Genomic DNA, 23008 nt, shown 5'->3' with positions numbered 1-23008 from the left:
TTTTGTACGGTGAGTAAGTTTAGAGTTCTGAATATTGTTGGAGTGTGCTGCCTGGAGTGGGAGTTTGTTATCATTCTGACTGTAGCCTTTTGTTGGGTAATTAATGGTCTGAGATGGTTTATTGTTGTTGAGCCCCATGCACAGACTCCATAAGTGAAATAGAGGTAAATGAGTGAGTGATACAGGGCAAGGAGAGTTGATTGTGGAACATAGAACCGTATCTTCGATAATATACCTACGGTCTTGGAGATTTTCTTGGAAATTTGATGTATGTGTGTTTGGAATTTGAGCCTATTATCATGGTGAATTCCTAAGAATTTACCCTCTGTGAGCTATGTGATAGGTGACCCATTAATCATTATGTTAAGTAAGTATGGTTGAATAAAGTAGGTTTTGTCAATATTAAGAGTAAGCTTGTTAATCATCATCCAGGTAGATATTTTCTGTAATTCAATATTTACAGTATTGGCTAGTATGACTGGACTTGGGTGAGAGAAGACGTATGTAGTGTCATCTACAAATAGTGTGGGTCGGAGTAGTTGAGGTGCATTTGATAGGTCGTTTATGTAAATGAGAAAGAGAGAAGAGGGCCAAGGACACTTCCCTGTCGGACACCAACTGTAATTAGTTGCGTGGAAGAGTTTGCTCCATTTGTGTACACATATTGGCTTCTGTTGCTAAGGAGTGAATGGAGACAAATGGTATTTGTGACCTGACGATCTGCTGGAGTGTGAGCAGGGTAATATTTAGTGAAGGGATTCAGGGAAATCGGTTATTTTTATATAGCCGGACTTGAGTTCTGGAAATGGGAAATACAATGTCTGCACTCTGAAGGAGGGGTTCGGGATATTGACAGTTTGGAGGGATATGTTGTGTATCTTTATACGTATATGCTTCTAAGCTGTTGTGTTCTGAGCACCTATGCAAAAACAGTGATAATATGCGAGTGAGGTGAAAGAGTAGAATGATGATGAAAGTAATTTCTTTTTGGGTCACACTGCCTCGGTGGGAGACGGCCGACTTGTTCAATATATATATATATATATATATATATATATATATATATATATATATATATATATATATAATTTTCTCTCATACGTTTAAAGATATATTTTTTTCATTAATGTTAATGTAAAAATTTTTAATTTTGCTACAAAAGAATCTTAGAAAACTTACCTAACCTTATTATAACAAGAACAATTTATTTTAGCTTAATCCAACTAAATATATTTTTTATTTGTTTACAATAATTTAACACTAAACAAACACAGTGAAATATATTTTTTCGTTAGGTTCAGAATGATTTTGGCGAAACTATTGCATACACAAATTTACACTTGTCCTATATGGCAATATGAGCGTTGCTATTTAAGCCAAGATCGCAAGTTCTGCCTATTCGGCACGACATATATATATATATATATATATATATATATATATATATATATATATATATATATATATATATATATATATGTGTGTGTGTGTGTGTGTGTGTGTCATACCTGTCCTTCTTTTACAACCCTATCTATAAATATATTAAACATCCATGGTCACGTTACACATCCCTGTCTAAGACCTACTTTTACCGGGAAGTAGTCTCCCTCTCTTCTGCACACCCTAATCTGAGCCTCACTATCCTCATAAAAACTTTTTACAGCATTTAGTAACTTACTACCTATTCCATATACCTGCAACATCTGCCACATTGCTCCCCTATCCACTTTATCATAAGCCTTTTCTAAATCCACAAATGCAGTGAAAACTTCCCGACCTTTATCTAAAGACTGTTCACATATATGCTTCAATGTAAACACTTGATATACACATCCCCTACCCACTCTAAGACCTCCTTGCTCTTCCGCAAACCTACACTCTGTCTTACCTCTAATTCTTTCAATAATAACCCTTCTGTACACTTTTCCTGATATACCCAGTAAACTAACTACTCTATAATTTTTACAATCTCTTTTGTTCCCTTCCCTATCATATAAAGGAACTATACATGCTCTCTGCCAATCCCTAGGTATCTTCCCCTCTTTCATACATTTATTAAATAAAAATACCACCACTCTAGTACTATATCTCCCCCTGCTTTTAACATTTCTGTCATGATCCCATCAGTTCCAGCTGCTTTACCCACATTCATTCTACGTAATGCCTCACGCACCTCCCCCACACTCACATCCTGCTCTTCTTCACTCCTAAAAGTTGATATGACTCTCTTGCCAATGCATGAAATTACCGCCTCTCTTTCTTCGTAGGCATTTAAAATATTCTCACCATCTACCCAATACCTCCATCTCCCCATCTACTAACTCCTCTACTTTGTTATTAACTGACAAATCCATTTGTTCCTTAGGCTTTCATAACTTGTTTAACTCCATCATCTGCTCTCCTTTTGCACTCTCTCACCACTCTCTTCACCTTTATTTTACTCTCCCTTTACTCTACTCTTCTTATAACACTTCTTTGTAAAAACCGATCATAAGCTACCTTTTTCTCATTTATCACACCCTTTACTTCATCGTTCCACCAAATACTCCTCTTTCCTCCTTCACCCACCCTCCTATAACCACAATTTTTTGCCCCACACTCTAATACTGCATTTCTAAAACTAATCCAACCATCTTCAACCCCCCACCCCCACCCCCACTACTCATACTTGCACCAGCTCACCTTTCTGCCAACAGTTGCTTATATCTCACCCGAATTTCCTCCTCCCTTAGTTTATACACTTTCACCTCCCTCTTACTTGCTGTTGCCATTTTCCTCTTGTCCCACTTACCTCTTACTCTAACTGTAGCTACAACCAAATAATGATCCGATATATCAGTTGCCCCTCTATAAACATGTACATGTTGGAGCCTACGCAACAACCTTTTAACCACCAATACATAATCTAACAAACTACTGTCATTACGTGCTATATCATACCTTGTATTTTTATTAATCCTCTTTTTCATAAAATATGTATTACTTATTACCAAACCTTTTTCTACACATAGCACAATTAAAGGCTCCCCATTTTCATTTACCCCTGGCACCCCAAATTTAACTACTACTCACTCCACAACATTTATACCCACTTCAGCATCGAAATCCCCAACCACAAGTACTCTCACACTTGTTTTAAAACTCCCCACATATTCACTCAACATTTCCCAAAATCTTTCTCCTCTACACTTCTCTTCTGCATATACGCTTTCTATAACCCACTTTTAACATCCAACCTTTATTATACTCCACATAGTCCTTGAATTAATACATTTATACTCCCTCTTTTGCTGCCACAGCTTATCTTTCAACATTATTGCTACTCATTCTTCAGCTCTAACTCTATTTGAAACCCCTGACCTAATCCCATTTATTTCTCTCCACTGAAACTCTCCCACCCCCTTCAGCTTTGTTTCACTTAAAGCCAGGACATCCAGCTTCTTCTCATTCATAACATCCACAATCAACTCTTTCTTATCATTCGCACAACATCCACGCGAATTCAGACATTCCACTTTGACAATTTTCTTCTTATTACTCTTTTTACTAATCATTACAGGAAAAGGGGTTACTAGCCCATTGTTCCCGGCATTTTAGTTGACTTTTAAAACACGCATGGGTTATGGAGGAGAGATTCTTATTCCACTTCCCCATGGATATAAAAGGAAAAGTAATAAGAACAAGAATTATTAAGATAAAATCAAAGAAAATTCAGTTGAGTGTGTATAAATAAACGTGTACATTTATGTGTAGTGTGACCCAAGTGTAAGTAGAAGTAGCAAGACGTGCTTGTAATCTTGCATATTTATGAGACAGACAAACGACACCAGGAGGGGGCGAAAGGCCCTCTCTGCGCTATTCTGAGAAAAAACTTCCCCTCACTACTTGAGTTGCAAGCTTGCAACACTGCATAGCTCTTGATGATGCACTGAGAAGTGCAAAAGTACTTGCTTGAGCTAAAGATTTCCACCCCCCTGTCGCTTGTCTTGTATGTATGTATATATATATATATATATATATATATATATATATATATATATATATATATATATATATATATATATATATATATATATATATATATATATATACATATATATATATATATATATATATATATATATATATATATATATATATATATATATATATATATATATATATATATATATATATATATATATATATATATATATATATATATATATATATATATATATATATATATATATATATATATATATATATATATATATATATATATATATATATATATGACGTGGCGAATATGTAAAATTGGTCAATTAGCAAGAACTCATTTAAAATTAAGTGCTTTCTAAAATTTTCTCTTATACGTTTAAAGATACATTTTTTTCATTAATGTTTATGTAAAAATTTATAAATTTACACCAAAAGAATCTTAGAAAACTTACATAACCTTATTATGACAAGAACAATTTATTTTAGCCTAACCCAACTAAATATATTTTAGATTTGTTTACACTAATTTAATAATAAACAAACACAGTGAAATATATTTTTTTCATTAGGTTAAGAATGATTTTTGCGAAATTATTGCATACACAAATTTTCACTTGTCCTATATGGCAAGATGAGCGTTGCTATTTAAGCCAAGATCGCAAGTTCTGCCTATTCGGCACGACATATATATATATATGTATATATATATATATATATATATATATATATATATATATATATATATATATATATATATATATATATATATATGTCGTGCCGAATATGTAAAACTGGTCAATTAGCAAGAACTCATTTAAAATTAAGTCCATTCTGAAATTTTCTCTTATACGTTTAAAGATATCCTTATTATAACAAGAGCAATTTATTTTAGCCTAACCCAACTAAATATATTTTAAATACGTTTACAGTAATTTAATACTAAACAAACACAATCAAATAATTTTTTTTCGTTAGGTTCAGAATGATTTTGGCGAAATTATTGCATACACAAATTTTCACTTGTCCTATATGGCAAGATGAGCGTTGCTATTTAAGCCAAGATCGCAAGTTCTGCCTATTCGGCTCGACATATATATATATATATATATATATATATATATATATATATATATATATATATATATATATATATATATATATATATATATATGTAAATAGCCGATAATTCGAACCCATGTCGGTTATTATTATATTATTATCATTATTGTTATTATTATTATTATTATTATTATTATTATTATTATTATTATTATTATTATAATATTATTATAAGGAAGATAATTTCATTCTACTTCCCGTTTGGTGAACTAGTCTGGATGCTTGATTCTTGTAGGATTGTGTGGTCCTGTTGGTTAGAGCATCATGTGGTTTTCGCTCACCATGAGGCGGGCCAAAGCCACATGGGTTTGAATCCTTGGCTAGTCGCAGTGTTGTTATTGATTCAATATCACTCGTTTGTGGTTAGAATAATATAAAATACTGTTCGTTGAGGCTAGTACACCAAACGGGGAGTAGAATAAAATTAGTCCTCTTATAATAATAATAATAATAATAATAATAATAATAATAATAATAATAATAATAATAATAATAATAATAATAATAATAATAATAATAACTCAAGAATATTTTTATTTGCTACAAGTACATGTACAAGGTATACAGATGATAGCTGACATCAATGACATACTATTATATAGAAAGTCGCTTTTTATGCTGAGCATTTCCAGCAAATTAGGTCAGTTTTGTCCCAGGATGCGACCCACACCAGTCGACTAACACCCAGGTACCCATTTTACTGATGGGTGAACATAAACAACTGGTGTAAGAAAACAAGTCCGATGTTTCTACACCTTCACTGGGAATCGAACTCGGACTCTTACTGTGAGGAGGGAGGGCTTTAGTCCCCAGGCCACGGGCCACAGTGTATGTTTAAAGATATATTTTTTTCATTTAAGTTAATGTGAAAATTAATAATTTTGTACCAAAAGAACCTTACCCTTATTATAACAAACGTAATTTAATTTAGCCTAATCTAACTAAATAAGTTTTGATAAGATTACAATACTTTAATAATAAACAAACACAATGAAATATATATTTTTTTTTGTTAGGTTCAGAATGATTTTTGCGAAATTATTGCATACTCAAATTTTCGCTCGCCTTATTCGGCAAGAAGAGCATTCCTATTTAAGCCAAAATCGCAAGTTTTATCTATTCGTTACGACATATATATATATATATATATATATATATATATATATATATATATATATATATATATATATATATATATATATATATATATATATATATATATATATATATATATATATACATATATTGGAGAGCATGAAATTACATCATCGGAGGGTGTCCAACAAGGAGATCCTCTTGCACCATTTCTCTTCTGTATAGCAGTTAGGGAAATCACAGTCAGACTGACCAGCGAGCTAAACATCTGGTTCCTAGATGATGGCACACTAGCAGGTACAAAAGAGTCCCTCCTACATGACCTTACACAGGTAATGACACGGGGACAGGAAATGGGTCTCATCCTGAATCCATCCAAATGTGAAATCATCTCAGTCAGTCAACAAGTGATAAATGCAGTGAGATCAAAACTACCAGGAGCAGCAGTCATTGCCCCCACAAATAGTGGCTTGCTAGGAGCACCTCTGGGAAGCAATGCCATTGACACAATTCTCAGGAAGAAATTGGAAGAGTTAAGGAGAATGGAACAACGAATAGGTAATCTGGACACCCACGATGCCTTGTACCTTCTCACAAAGTGCTTGAGTCTGCCCAGGTTGACATATTTCCTAAGATGTGCACCTTCATATGATAACCCTATACTGCACGAATATGACAGTATTCTGAGGCAGATTTTTCGAAAGTACTTAACCTTACTCTAGAAGACGGGCAGTGGAACCAAGCTACACTTCCAGTCAGACTAGGAGGCATTGGTGTCCGCAAGTCATCACAGATTGCGTTACCTGCTTTTCTGTCCTCGTGTATTGCATCCAGAGAGCTTGTAGCAGCGATTCTTCCTGAACATCTTAGGGACAAGATTGGAGTCCAGGACCAAAAATTCATTGACGGAGCAATGATCTGGGATAATCTAACGGGCTCTGGAACCAGACCTGCTCCCCCCAACAACTACAAACAATCGCACTGGGATGGTCAAATAGTGGAAAATATTGCCTCAACAATGCTTCAGAGTGTGTCAGGGAAGGATAGAGCCCGCCTCCTGGCAGTGAGAGCCCCTCATGCTGGGGACTTTCTGTTGGCTGTTCCCAACTCCAGCCTTGGCACATGTCTCGACCCACAGACCATCCGCATCGGTGTTGCCCTTCGACTTGCCGCCCCAATTCTCGCCGAACACAGGTGTATTTGTGGCAGTGAAGCAGCAGACCGATTCGGGTACCATGGTCTTGTGTGCTGTAAATCCGAGGGAAAGATTGCAAGACATGAGGAGGTTAATAACATTATCAAGAGGAGCCTCACAACAGCTGGATGCCCAGCAGTAAGGGAGCCACCCCAACTATGCAGATCTGATGGCAGCCAGAAGCGTCCAGATGGTATCACCCTTCAAGCCTGGACAGATAGGAAGCAGGTGGTGTGGGACTATACATGTGCATCTACCTTGGCTGATACCTATCTCCAATACACCAGGGAGGAAGGAGGGGCAGCTGCCAGCTTCAGGGAGTCCCAAAAGTCTAGAAAATATGGAGAACTTGCCCATCATTATATGTTTGTTCCCATAGGCTCAGAGACCCTTGGCTCATGGGGAAAGAGTGCATCTAAATTCCTTAAGGAGCTGGGAAAAAGACTCATCAGGGTAACTAGGGATCCCAGGGCAGCTAGTTTTCTGTTCCAGCGGCTCAGTGCGGCTGTTTAAAGGGGTAATGCCTGCTGTATTTTGGGTACACGCCCCAGCTCTGAGGAGCTGGATGAGATTTTCGCCTTATAATCGGTGATACACATGTAACAACATGTACCGTATATGCCACCTTTATATCAATAATGTATCTCTTAAATCTTCTGTACCATATTATGTAATAAAATATTCCTATTAGTAAAAAAATAAATATGAAAAGATGGGGTGGTAGGGGAAGTGGAATATTCAAACGGCTTCAGGAAGAAATCCAAATATTTTTCCTTGAAGCCTTTTTATCCACTTCTCCGAGGCTATGGGTCCCACAATTTACACCAGAGGTGGACCCCATCCTATATATATATATATATATATATATATATATATATATATATATATATATATATATATATATATATATATATATATGTAGATGTTTACCTTGACGGTCAAGAATGTTTTACGCAGCAGAAAGTTGATGCTTGTCAATGGTCAGCTGTGATGTTTCTGCTGAGCTGTGCAGTGCTCGTCACATTTAGCACTACACTGCATTTTAGTCAGCCTTCCAACCTTGCCAGCTATCTATCTGATTAGTGTTTTGTTTCTTTGATTAAACGATGAGTGTGTTGTTGTGATAACTGAGCTATTATGGCAACAGTAGAGTTGCTGCGTCTTACAAGATAATTATACGCAGTATGAGATAAAACACCGACTCATTGACCAGTAGAGACATGATTTTTGCCTTGGTAACCTGAATACAAAAAAAAGAAAAGAAATAGGAATACTTGTAAAAGTCAATTTAGCTTTCGTAAGAGATGACTCTACAAAAATAATAATTACATAATTGAGTGACAATTATAGCTATACAACAGTAATTGTTGTAGGGTAGAAATAAGCCTGTGAGTGTGTAGGTATGAATGTATTTTGTGAAAACTTATTCCACCAAACGTTCCATAGTGTATAAGCTTGAAGAGCCCTTAACATACCCACTTATATAAATAAGACTTGTACATGTTACTAATATTTATCTTTCTAGGAAGATTACATAGGCACACAAGTAGTAAATAACCGTAGGAATTATTAATACAGTTTTAGAACCTAAAATTGGTAGGATTAGATTTAATGCAGGAGAATTAGTTAGAGAGCTGACAGTTCAAAATTCGAATAAATTCAGTTAAGACTCTAGCTAGTTCAGTTGCAGCCAAAACACCGGCCACAGTAGACGCTACGAGTGTACAGGCAGAAAAGCGGCATTAATACACTTGGCAGGGAAACAAGATAACCTTTAGGGGTTTCCCAAAGTATAGGATACTCTTTCCTATCAGGTACACCCATAGTGAGGCGATATCTACAATTCCTATAAGTTAGTCGGCCGACGTTTTCTGGGGAAGAAGTAGGTGGCTAATCTGTGGGTGAGTGTTACTGGACACAGAGATTGAAGTTCGTCTCTGTATCTGGTGTACAGAGGATCAGAGATCATCGAATTCAATACCACCAAGTGAGTTAATTCTACGTTTTGTACATTCTCATGTCAGCAGCAGTAAATGGAAATCCGTTGCATGAACCATTTGTAAGCCTGGGAGAACCAACCTGGGATGTCTGTGTAACAGTTCTTGCACATAAATTTCCAAACATTTAATTAGGCCTGGATAACCACCTTGCTTTCGATATGCTATATTTTTATATTTAATTTTCCTAAAATTTACATCAGCCTTAATTAATTCCATACAAGGTGGCAGCAAGATCTTTGCTCCCTTGTTTTACAGGCAACTGAGGCCTCCTAGTGTCCCTGTGATGGCCTGGTAAAGACATACATAACACTAACATGTGAAGACCCATATTAACATAAATCAACTGCGGAAACCATCCAAATAGACTTTTATTTTTTGTCACCCCACTATCTGTCTCGCTGCCAGGAGAAGTGAACCTTCCAAGTTTCCTGTTATTCCTTATATACAACCGAAACCTTTAAAACAAGAGTCAGTGGTAAAGGGTCAGGACAATAAAAGAATATTTACAAAACACCTCAAGACTCAGTGTAACACAGGCGAGGTGTTATGCACCCTAAATTAGTGCATAACACAGGCGAGGTGTTATACACCCTCAATCACCCGTGACTTAACCTGAATCCTCATTTTTTCTTTCTTTTTCTTCGTCCTCTTCCCCTTTCCTCTTTCCTTTTCTCCTCTGGGTTGTCTTTCTCTCTCCTGTCTCGTGTTTCTGTTCCTTCTTCATTTATTTTATTTCACCACTTCCCCTTTCACGCACCTCTGTGCGCTTGCTCTCCCTCTGTGGGCATCTAGCTCTCTTGCAGTGCTCCTCTTCCTTTGTTTTTGACTGGCTCGTCATCCTTATTTCCCACTTCTACCACTACCACTACTACTACCTCTTCTTCTTCTACTACTTCTACAACTACTGATGAAATTAAGACACATGTGCAGCATCTGGTTGTCTTTGTTGTGGACGTTTCGCCATCCAGTGGCTGGCTGAATGGCGAAACGTCTACGATGGGGATGCCCGGGTGTTGTGCATGTGTCTTGATTTCATCTTGTCGGTATTATATACAATTCTTGTACTACTACTACTACTACTACTACCTTCACCTCTTCCTGCCTATATATAGCCGTCTTGCTCCACCTCTGTTAGTGTGACTTTGTCAATGGTCCAAGTCGGACCGAAACGTCGTCGTAAGCTTCTCTCTTTTATGTGCGGGTTATTTGTGTATCGTTCCAGTCACGGTATTGTGCCTTTTTGTTATTTACACAGGCGAGGTGTTATGCACCCTCAGTCTGTGCATAACACAGGTGAGGTGTTATGCACCCTCAGTCTGTGCATAACACAGGCGAGGTGTTATGCACCCTCAATCAGTGCATAACACAGGCGAGGTGTTATGCACCCTCAATCAGTGCATAACACAGGCGAGGTGTTATGCACCCTCAATCAGTGCATAACACAGGCGAGGTGTTATGCACCCTCAATCAGTGCATAACACAGGCGAGGTGTTATGCACCCTCAATCAGTGCATAACACAGGCGAGGTGTTATGCACCCTCAGTCTGTGCATGACACAGGTGAGGTGTTATGCACCCTCAATCAGTGCATGACACAGGCGAGGTGTTATGCACCCTCAGTCTGTGCATGACACAGGCGAGGTTTATCTATGTATTAATCTTATCCATTTTTTTTACACTTCTAATTTTTGCCTCGTGAATACAGAGATTGATCCAGATATTATTTTTTGCCTCTTAGCATTCCTTAATTCTTTAAATGTTTATGTGTCTATTATTACTCTTATTTACACCTGGCTTAAACCTGACACAATAGATATTTTAGCCTTACCTGGGTACACAGCCATTATAACTGTAGGTCTGATTAAATAGGAGGTACTGAAATCTGCTACTACAAGGAATTGGTATGTATTAACTCTACATGAACCAGGGATGAACATGGCGAATATACATTTGCTTAATTTACAATTAAAAACTGAAAAACCCGAACTATACATGGAGCAGTCTACAAGTTCCCTCATACAAATATTTACGCCTTCAGAGACATCCTAAAAAAATAATACACAGATGAATAAATATAACAATATTTGCTGGCGATTTCATCATAAACCTCACCAGGGCTTTATGGCATTCAAATATGGGGGACAAACCAGAGCTCATAGTTGCTGGTGCCATTTCAAATAACACACTCACCAGCTTTGATTGACGAGCCATCACACTTTCCAAGTCTTCTTCCATGATATAAACTCATCACAACCAAAACACTGGGCTTCATCAAGAATGACCGTCTGTTAACTAAGAAATAGACATTAATCTCACATACTGAGTGTCTATGGTTCAATCCCCAGCATGTTTCCTTACACCTATTCTTGTGGATCACATCCTGGGAAGGGGTTTGTATACTTTAGACAGGATTGGGCCTTGAAATGAGTTGAGGTAGGATAACAGCTTTTATCCTCTAAAATTTGTGTAAAGAAAAGGCATCACTGACATAAGCACTTCATGGCATGTTCAGGTTGTTATGGTGAACGATTCTCGTAACAGACATAAAAGACTGTATTGATTATTCTCAGACCATCAGTCAATATATAGAAATGGATGCAAAGAATAGACATGGGCAATAATATTTCAAAGAACAATGTGTTTTCTACATTCGACCTGAAAAGTGCCTATTACCATGTTCCAGTTAAGGAACTTGACAGAAAGTTCACAGCTTTTGAAATTAATGAGAGACAATATCAATTTTGTAGGAAACCATTTGGTATCACAAATGGAGCTGCTGCCTTTCAACTTTCGATGGACATATTAGTAGAAGAAAATCTCAAGAATACCTTCTCATACTTATCACAATTCCTGTACATACGTAAGCTGAAGATGATCAACACATCAGAATTTTCTAGAGGTTATTAAGAGCAGGAATTTGACACTTAATAAGACTAAATCCATAAAATCTGTATGCTCAATTAATGTCCTTAACTACCGTGTAGGGAGCCAAATGGATCCAAAACGTCTTGCATAAGGTTCATCCTTTAGTAAATAGTAAGATATTCCAATTGAGCGAAGAAACCTGACAACTTATCCTCGACTGAGGAGCTGCCCTTTGTGGTAGTGTGTGATACCTCGGAAGTAGCCATCTGAGCAGTCGTTGAATCAAGGTGATCGTCCTGTTGCATTCATTTCAAAGATTTACAGGGTAGTGAGCTGCTCTTCCTGACAGTAGAGAAGGAGGCTACTGCCATTATTGAAACGGTAAGTGGAATCGTTTCCTAGCCAGGCATCATTTCATGTTGATTACTGACCATCATTCTATGATATTTATAGTGAAATCATAAAGAAGACCAAGATGAAGAATTATAAAATACACTAACAAGAGCCTCTTGTTGGTCGATCTTTTCTTTATCTACTCTCACTGAAATACATAGTGGACTCTGCCATACTTGAATGACAGCTCTTACACTTGGTGAGATCAAAAAACCTTGCATTCTCAACAAAAGATATAAAAAGTATGCGTGTTTCTTGCAAAGTTTACATAGAATTCAAGCGCCAAATTCTATCGCCCACCCACTAGAAGGGACACTCACCAAAGCTAATTAGCCTATGGAACAGCTCAGCATTGACTTCACGGGACTTCTACCATCAGTGACTTGTAATCCCCATATTCCCATACCCATTGACAAGTACTCACATTTCCGTTTTGTATTTCTATATTATAACATACACACAATGACTGTTATCAAATGTCTTATGGGATGCCTAACTCAGATCGAGGTACCTCCTACATTTCTCAGGAGCATATGGAGTACCTTTCGCAAAAGGACAGTGCAACAAACTGGGCAACACTCTATCACCCTATAGGAAATGTGCGGGTGGAATGGTACAATGCTATCATACAGAAGGCCATTTGTCTAGCACTGAAGTCCCATGGCCTAGCAGAACAACCCCACAATAGCGCCTATTTGGATTTCTATGATGCTCATTTCATAGTTGTTCACTGACATCCTAGTTTATGTCCCATAGTCCAGTGCTGCTTAGGTCTAGCAAGAATGAATCTCTTGTTGGCCAAGTTGAATTTATTGTTGTGAACCCTGCCTATGCCAACATTAGGTGTTCAGATGAACCCTGACTTGGTCCTGTATCCAACAGGTCAGGCATCTCCCATGAAGCAAAAGAATGTCGTGTCTGATAAAAAAAAAGAATGAGCTTCAATCCAGGACAATGTGCTAAGAATGATGGATTCTCCTGATCATCCTAGTATTTAGGATTGTGATTTACTTTGTGAAATACCCAGTGGAGCTGTTACACCATCTTAGTAGAAAGGTCTGTTTGTGTATCAAAACTTCCTGATCGCTATAGCTGGGGCTGTGGTCATATACTGAAATGAACTATCATAATGGGAATATTGTTTTTTATTTAGACTCTTAATGTTATTTTCTTGAATGGAAGAATGTAATATTACTAAATATCATTACAAGAATAATATTATTATATCATTTTATACTTATCTATAGGGATTACTGTACAGTAGTTTGTGTGCATTGCATATTTGGAGTTTACTTATATCTTGATCAGAGTAGCGCTGGACTTCGCCAATCACAGCCTTGTACATTTATATAAGCGTTTGCTGTCTATTGGAAATAAAGCCACGATATATGTTCATTGTACATTATATTATGACATTATTTCAATTATTATTATTTGCACTTCTGTACTATTTCAGACAAAAGTTGTAACAAATCTAATAAAGTTAGAGGAGCCACAGTCAGGTGTTTCAGCCATCATATCTGTCAAACATCAGATTTTGCTTTTCCAAAAGAAAACATAATAATAACCAGCGACATATGAGACATTTATTTTTGCAGTTAAGGCACAATAGAGGCAGTCACAATTTAGGACACATTTATCACTGGACCGGAGGTCGCTTGACCACGTCAAATACTCGCATTGCATCTGGGATCAATTACTTGCTGTAGCAGTAAACAAGATGTTTGCTGAAAAGGGGCTGAAAGGGGCTGAAGGGGGCTGATACCCCCTCCTGGAGAAAATTTCTCCACAATAACCTTCCAACCCCTCATGCACCAATGTCAATTTCTGTTGACTTGTGCCTGCTCATCTGGCCACATAAAATGCAAGCCGACAGCCTATCACCCCACAGGGCCTCCTCTTCACCTCCCATAATGCATGCCCCATCAAACAGCTCATTTTTTATAACCCAAATCTGGTCTTTGATGGCCTCAATCTCTTCCACAGGGTAAATCTCACCCCTCTCTCCCTGTGCATGACAATGCCACAACTGTCCCTCCAGATACCCTAGGAAACCATGTGCCATGCAATTGGCCTCCCTACCCTGAAGCAAATATAAATCCCTAATTAGGGGCTTCATGGCCTCATCCCACCATCACTGTGAAGGCTTACTCAGCCCTGTAACAACTTCAGACAGTATTACCAAGGCTGGCTTCTCCTCTGGAAAATTAATGAATAGAAAAAGAAATAATAATTCACAAAGATAAACACTATTATTTATTAATGCAAAAATAAAACAGTGAAACATGAAGGTGTATCCTATTTGAAAGAAAAATGAAAAATGAAATGAAAAAATGGCGTTTGAATTGAACGCTAATATGTACAGTTATAATGGGGTGTCTGGTGGAGGTTGACACCATCTTGTAGAAATCGTAGTCGTTGCTGATGATTTGGGGGGGGGTCACAGGTGATGGTGACAACCCAACGGTTAGTTCTTCACAGAGTCTATAGCCTTGAATAGTCAGTCCAGATGACAGGAAAGCAGATTCTTTACCACTACCAAGATGAGAGGTTATGGTCTGCTGTCACCTACAGTTAATCAGGTAGGTAGATCCAAAGAGACTTTTGCAAAAGTCCTTCTCCTTCAATACTTCTCGTTGGTTGGCAGGTGACCCGATCTGTCTTTCCAAGCTGGAAAGAGAGACAGGTTACCCACTGCTTAAGAAATCACTCTCCATGATAAGTACAATACCTAAAAGACTTTGTGATTATCAAAACATCTAACATGGAGATCAAGGCTGAAAGGACTAAGTTTATTATTGGTCAAAAGTGTAGCTTTCAACCAATAAGTCCACTAGAATAGGAGCAGGCTTGTACTTACAGTTGTGCTGGAAGCTATGAGTTGAGTGATTACTGTTTAGCTGGAGCCCCACACGTCACCTATCGGGGTGGGGGAAGAAAAGGGTGGGATAGCGGGAGCTAGACTTACCCTACCTTAACAAGCAGCCGGCAATCAAACTATCGTTACCATATACTCGCTCGCTACTTCTATCTGTTGAACTTTTCCCTCACAATCACACTAAATCCCATCCCTCCCTAGTTTTAAAGTTAATGGACGCCAATAGTCTTGTAAACATGATCTTGTCATCTGTGTCCTGAATCAGCCTTGTATTCAACTTCCAATATCCCCCCAAAAGATTTCGGTAAACCTCCTCAATCCAAATCTACAAGGACTCCCTTATGACCTGAGAAAAATACATCCAAAACGCGTACCCTGGTGACCACCACATGCCGGGACACATACACGCTATCCAATCATGCTACGTATTCCCTGCACATGAATGTATGCTGAATCCCACAGTCCAAACTTCCCCTCACGTCCATCAACCCCAACCCAGACAAGTCTCCCAGAATAACCGAACAATAACCAGTCCCCCTAAGTTCTATGTCTTTATAGCGCACTACAAAATTCCATCCCCCCCCACTACTGCTGTTTCTGACATAGACAGAAACGTCAAGTGATAAAGTAAGACCTCCCTAACAATATTATTTTTAACATTAGTGTCACCTTCTGCCGGCCCATATACGCCCACAAAACCCACCCTCCTACCCCAGTCCCCCACCATCCGTCCCTCTCCCCCCTCCTCCCAATGCCTCATCAGAAACGGGCTGGCCACTTTAATTAACACAGTTACTCCACCTTTCAACTGATCTGAGTCACATAATGGGCGTAACCCTCCATCTCAAATGAACTTCCTGCCTTATGGTTGTGTTCCTGTAGAAAACACCCATCTACATCAAAACGGATCAACCACTCTCGAACTTGCACACACTTCCATACACATTTCAGTCCATTAACATTAATGATTACACACTTAACTGAGCCAAAGGTGGTTTTCCTTTTGGGGTCACCACTCCCTTTCCCTCTTTGCATCGTAAGGTACCCAGGTCTCCCCCCCTCTTATGGCAATCCCCTTGACCTTACCTGCTGTCCTGGAACCGCCTGGCTGCCTGCTAGCAATCTCCGACCACGTCTTTTTCCCTGTACGTTGTCCAGGTCAAGACATCGTCAGAGTCCGACAGGGCCGCCTCACGTTTGCTAGAAACAGTGTCTGCAGTTATATCTTTACCTGGAGTGCTCTCCTTGTGGATTTCCACCTCAACAGTATGAACACTCTGACCCGATGGGTCACCCATGTTCTCAATCTTATCATTATCATCCACCTTCAAGTGCACTACTTCTGATCCCAGGTCTAAAGACACACATGACATAGAATCGGCGTTTTACAACGCTAAGAGTTCACTTAAGGTCGAGACAATCGTGGCCTCCATGTCACCTTTCTCCCCAGCCAAAGGCTCACCACTGCCCATATGCCCCATAGCGTCAGGTGGGGTATTCCCAGTCAGAGACACACAGGAAGGCTCCTGTGTCCCAACCCAAACCACCTCACAACTCCATGGCGTCGGTTGCGGTGACTCTGCCACCACCTATTTCTTCAGTGCCTGTCGTGGCACCTCGCCGTCCGTACGTTGACCACGCTCCCTGAGCGGCTGTCGCCTAACACATTGCGCCACCATGTGGTCCAAGGCACCACAAAGGTGGCACGTTCGTCGTTGACCAGAATATGTAATGTACACCTGGGTTCGAAAGTCCTCTAGTTGCATGTAAAAAGGTATCGGCTGATGCAGGAACATTTTCAGAGTACACGACCCCTCCTGCAGACCAGCATAGAGGCCTTCTGACCACCTGCCCACAGTGGCCAGGTGTATGGTCCCGAATCTCTCAAACGCTTCATGTATATCAGCTTCAACGACCTCAAAAGGGACGTTTCTGACACATACCCATGTATAGTATCTTCAAACATCGTGCAACTGTACTGTCATGGCGGGGGTAACTTGCAAACTTATATCTTGGTACAGAGCCACAATCCGGCCGTATGTCCTAGTGTTACTAAACTTAATGAAGATCCGGCAGACGTCATTTAAGGCCATGCCACACAAAGATTCCTGCTGGATTCCATATGTATGTCGGATGACATATAAGCTCAACACACAGTATTGACGCGCCGGCAAAAAGCAGTCACCATTGTTGTTGATCCGACAAAACCTTCCACCAGGTGTCTGGATGGAGCAGGTGCAGCAGACAACCTCCCAGTGCAACCAATGTGGAGGGAATAAAAAAGGAGTTTGTGTGTTTGGGCCAGTGTTGGTTGAGGAACCGTGTAGGGGAAAGGGAGGGGCAGGAGAGGTGAGGATAAGTTGGTGAAGGAGTGGTAGTGAGTTGGGAGAAAGTTTCTCCAACCCCCGGTGGTCGAGACCTATCTCTTTCTCCTCACAGTGTGAGAAAGGTCAAGAAGGAGGTCAAGAATCCCCTATCTGTCTATTAGCAGTATGGAAGAGCTCATATTTCCTTCATATGTAGTTTGATTTAAACATTCCGCTAACGGTTGGCCAAAATTTCTCCACAGTGAGAGAGAAGAGGAAACACAAAGCAGGTCACCGTTCTACCCCTCTTGATGGGATGGTGTTGAGAAATGGGTTACCAGCTAAGTTTATAATTTTAAATATAGGGAATACTTAGCTGATAAAAAACAGCAAATCGTCTACACTGCCACCCCTGCAGATGAGGTCTTGAATTGTTGTCATGATAATCTCTCAACAGGCTGTAATAGATCATATTATGTAAACAATAAATTACCCCTAGGGGGTGTTATGTCAGCATATTTCATTCACGGATTGCTGACAAACTTACTTGTGTGGACTCAAAAGTCCGCACCTCACTGCCGACTATAGGTTGATTACAAACTCCTTGCGACTCAAGAACTGCGCAGTCCCCCGTACTACAAGAAATTCATAACCTACCTTGCTCTTGTAGCATGAGCTATGGTGTTCTTCACGCCTTCGACAGGTATCGGTGACTTGATAGAAGCTGAAGTGTCCTTGGATGTCCACGTCTTCCATAGTCTAGGAATACGCACACTGGTACACTATGTTCCACAATATTTGTCTTTATTGTTCACAATCTTATCACTGAAGAAGCTGATCACACTTCTCTTAAGTGTTTATTGTGTTTTATGAGATACTTTGTTCACACTAATGCACTGATCAGTGTTCTTTGTTGGTTATCTTGGCATCAGTGTGACTCTCAGTAGAGTCAAAAGTAATCTAAAGACGTCACAGCATCCTACACCGTCACTACCCGTAGCACATAAAGGAAAAGCTGACCTAGTACTTTTTGCTTCCTTGCTTAACTTCCACCGTAAAGCAAAGCAGAATGCTTGAATCTTGCTGTCTTATTAAGCATAGACAACAATGTACACTATCTTTACCATGGTAATAAAGTGGGAGCAAGATTTTTCTTAATTGTCCTGCTAAGGACTGTCTTTAATTAAAATACACTTTGCAACACTGGAGTCTTGCACGGAGCGGCGGTTGCTTGACCACACGTCGCATACTGGTACTGCATCTGGGAATCATTACTTGATTTAGCAGTAAACAAGATGCTTGCCCCTTCTGAGAGGGCTGGGCCCCTCAGGGGTGAAATTGGCTTAAGGGGGCTGAAGGGGGCTGATTCCCCCCTCCTGGAGAAAATTTCTCCACAGATGGGGCTGAAAGTAACAAAGCATTTTACCTCTCGGTAGAATATGCAGACCAGAACCCAGGATAACCCAAGAAAACTGGTATCAAGCATCGAATGCCTAGTATGACAGGATCATAATATCGTAAATCAATACTTGGAGGAAATGTTTGCTTTTATTTCTCTGAGAAAGATTGGCGCTATTTATGTATAAAATCATACGTGAGGAGTGTTGTTCTATACCTCTTCAGTTATTCCAGTAATAAACAGTTTCTCTAGTGGTAGTGGGTCGACAAAGCAAAAAATTTTAATACTTGCCTTAGCCTCAGGTACAGACGCACAGTTGTGTCAATTTGTTCTCATGTGGCTGTCTGTATTATGGTTATATGATATAAAAAAACGTGTGATAGCTGGAATAATGAAAGTGTCACTAACAGCATAAATATATGAAATTTATAGAGACTTGGAGCAACATACCACCAATGTGATGGCGTCTCCAGCACGACTGACTCTGAGACACTCTTTCTCTCCCTTGTCTGGGAAACTACTCCAACTTTGTAACCAAGCCAAATGGCGATTTTAATGAATTAGCATAAAAATCGGAAAAATCGGAAAAAAATCGTCAAAAATTCACTATATGCTCAGGGAAATACTGTATCACAACAGAGACTATAATTCTCTGTACAAGTGTTGTTCAGAGATGAGATCTACACCAAAATGTTGCCAGATTTTTTAACTATTTTTCTGTAAGCTTAACCTATTTTTTTATTTTTTTTTTAATATTTTCGATTTTTTCGTATCCGCCTACTCAAGCGTTTTACCCATTAACATACTACAATTTTACTTTTACCTTTTACATCTTATAATGTTCCTTTAATATCAGGATCATTTGAAGTAAGCAAAAATATTATTACCAAGTGGATTGATGGTAAATAGGTGAATTATCCTACTGATACTACCCATAGTTCATGCGTCTCCATCGCCTTGTTTACCTTAGCTAACTCGTGCTAAACCCCAATGAATTTTTACAATTATTTATGATTATTCTTATTATTTGTTTAATTATTTCATACAAATAATTTACACGATTTATTATTGGGTCATAAACAGGAGGTAAGATTACTGTCTAGTATGGAAACACTTCTCTAGCCTTGGGTTGAGGCCTGTGAGCAACGTAACCTTCGGCCTCCAAGACGCTGGGTAAATTTTCGACTTATTTTGGAAAAACAAAATAGCCTTCTCGTGTAAAACATTCAAGAGGATGATTCTTATTCGTCTCATGCACAGAATAAAGCAATTTTTGTCTCCCCGGTTGCATGGAAGAAGCCTGCACCATTGCATAACCACCTTTCTCACTCTACAAACTGGCAGCTCATACACTACCTTCCTTGACCTTAAATCTGATTTTGATGTAGCCAACCGATATGTAATCTTTAGTGAACTTGCCAGAATTAATGTTGGAGGATGGCTTCTCCGCTTGATGAAAGGCTATCTATCCAATAAAAAGTCGTCTGTGTTGTTCCAGGAACATAGAAGTATAACTAAAGACTTTGAAATAGGAACCCCACAGGGAGGTGTGCTCAGTCCCACTCTATTCAATATCCTAATTAATGCTTTACTTAATGCTATGACGAACCAGCCCCATCATTATATGATTACACAAATAACTCGCACATAAAAGAGAGGAGCTTACGACGACGTTTCGGTCCGACTTGGACACTTACAAAGTCACACTGTGTGACTTTGTAAATGGTCCAAGTCGGACCGAGACGTCGTCGTAAGCTCCTCTCTTCTATGTGCGGGTTATTTGTGTATCGTTCCAGTCACAGTATTGTGCCTTTTTTTGTTATTATATGATTAGTTTTGCTGATGATATAATGATTCACACCACCGGATTTTCCAACACCCAAAACATTCTTTATCATGTACTAGCCTCGTGTCAGGACCTGGGGTTGATTATCTCTACTGATAAAACAAAGATACTCAATAGGCGTCCTCGACAGTGAGGCGCAGTTCGTCAGATGGGTCTTTTCTAGAATATGTAACCAGATACAGGTATCTAGGCTTTGAGGTCCCACTACTTGGATCTGTTGTAACGAGACTTTGTCGCCAATACAAAGAAAGGCTGAGAGCACTTAGAGCTATGGCAGGGTTTCATCCCAGGTATGGTGCTAATGTTAAAACTGTGAAAATTATGTATCTTGCATATATTAGATCATTGGTTGAATATGCTGCGCCACTACTTGCACTTGTGTCTGATTGGTAACTTGGAGGGCTGGAAAAACTGCAAAACGAAGCAATGAGGATCATTTTAGGATGTCCTCGTGCTGCCAAAATTTTAAATATGCGAAAGAACTTGTATTCCAAGCATCAAAGCTCGTGTTACTGAAAGAAATATCCTCATTGGGGTCAATATCCTTAAGCTAACCCATTCAAACTCCTGCACAGAAGCCCTCAAAACCTTCCTCAGCACTGGTGGACAACCCTCCAGATGGATCGTAAAAACTGGAACCGACCTCCCCATGAACCAGATACATGATCTATGTCAAGTAAGGCAACACTGGCACTTCCCCGTTCCATGGAATATTTCCTGGCGGGGCCAGGAGCTGAGTCTCGTACCCTGCAACCACAGTTAGACGAGTACAAACACAGAGTAGAACCCCCATATCCGCCGGTATGTGTTACAAGAATCTACCGTGGTTACCGAAACCATAGATAGTAGCAAACCCAACATACCTGTCCTTTCAATGATCATATTTTTTTTCTACTAGTGGACTGCACCTCACCTCTTATATAAATATTTCCTTTATTTCTACAAGTACATGCACGAGGTATACAGACCATAGCTGACATCAATAACATACTACTATATGCAAAACAACCACTGTGAAAGAATAGAGAAATTCCAAGCTCTTTCGTGACTACTCACATAGTTCCTTGATAATGTGAGTAGTCATGAAAGCACTTGGAATTTCTCTATTCTTTCACAGTGGTTGTTTTGCATATTCTGAAATCACCTGTTTACTGTGATCTTATTGCATACTACTATATAGATAACCACTTGTTATGCAGAGCATTTTGGGCAAATTAGGCCAATTTTGTCCCGGGATGCAACCCACACCAGTCGAATAACGCCCATGTACCCATTTTACTGATGGGTGAACATAGACAACCGGTGTAAGGAGACACTCCCAATGTTTCAACCTTTTAACGGAAATCAAACCCGCACCCTCACCCTGTGATGCGAGAGCTTTTGCCACCAGGGCAGACTATGGAGCAAAACGTCTCCAAGATGAGGGACTGACTACCTCAAAACTACGTTTTCATGGGTGATGGACTGATGACATCGTCTTTACATCTTTACTGCTTCTGCTCAATCTTCTGTACTCGACTGAAGGAGCCTAATGTGTAGGCGAAACATTTCAGAATAAAGATACCTCACTGTTGCACATGTGCCTTACCAAGTCGTTTTTCATTTACTTACACATCTATAACGTTGGGTTTTGGAAGGATGTAGGGATGGAGGCTGGAAGCAACGAGGGGGTGTGATGGTGACCAAGTGGGTGGCAGTGTTGGTGGCCGAGTGTGGGTGGTAGTGTTGGTGGCCCAGTGTGGGTGGTGGGTGACTGAGCGGGTGAGTGTACAGTTAATATGGGCAGTAATTAGGGTGGCTGGTGGCTACATGACTATGAGTGTAGATGAAAGGTTAGGGTGTGTATGGGTCATGAAAACATGGGTGAGGTGTGGGATTGTGTGGGCTAGAAGCTGTGGGGAAATGGTGCGAGTGAAAGGTGTGCTTGTCAGT

The 23008-nt window shown here is 39.4% G+C and overlaps 1 protein-coding gene across 3 annotated transcripts in view; it reads right to left on the bottom strand.

Moving 5' to 3' along the window:
• Window positions 1-16744, bottom strand: part of LOC128703088 (cytochrome P450 4c3) — a 258859-nt gene extending 242115 nt beyond the window's left edge. For 2 of the 3 annotated variants that reach the window (XM_070080010.1, XM_070080012.1), the window contains exon 1: window positions 8321-8479. The gene's annotated coding sequence lies outside the window, so the exon portion shown is untranslated. Of the gene's footprint in view, window positions 1-8320; window positions 8480-16611 lie in introns of those variants that run through there. The other variant, XM_070080011.1, reaches the window with a different exon arrangement.
• Window positions 16745-23008: the final 6264 nt, after the last annotated feature.

This window comes from Cherax quadricarinatus, unplaced genomic scaffold (assembly GCF_038502225.1).
Source record: "Cherax quadricarinatus isolate ZL_2023a unplaced genomic scaffold, ASM3850222v1 Contig78, whole genome shotgun sequence".
NCBI lineage: Eukaryota > Metazoa > Arthropoda > Malacostraca > Decapoda > Parastacidae > Cherax > Cherax quadricarinatus.
The sequence above is the reverse complement of the archived record's forward strand: the minus strand, read 5'-3'. Positions and strand labels throughout refer to the sequence as shown.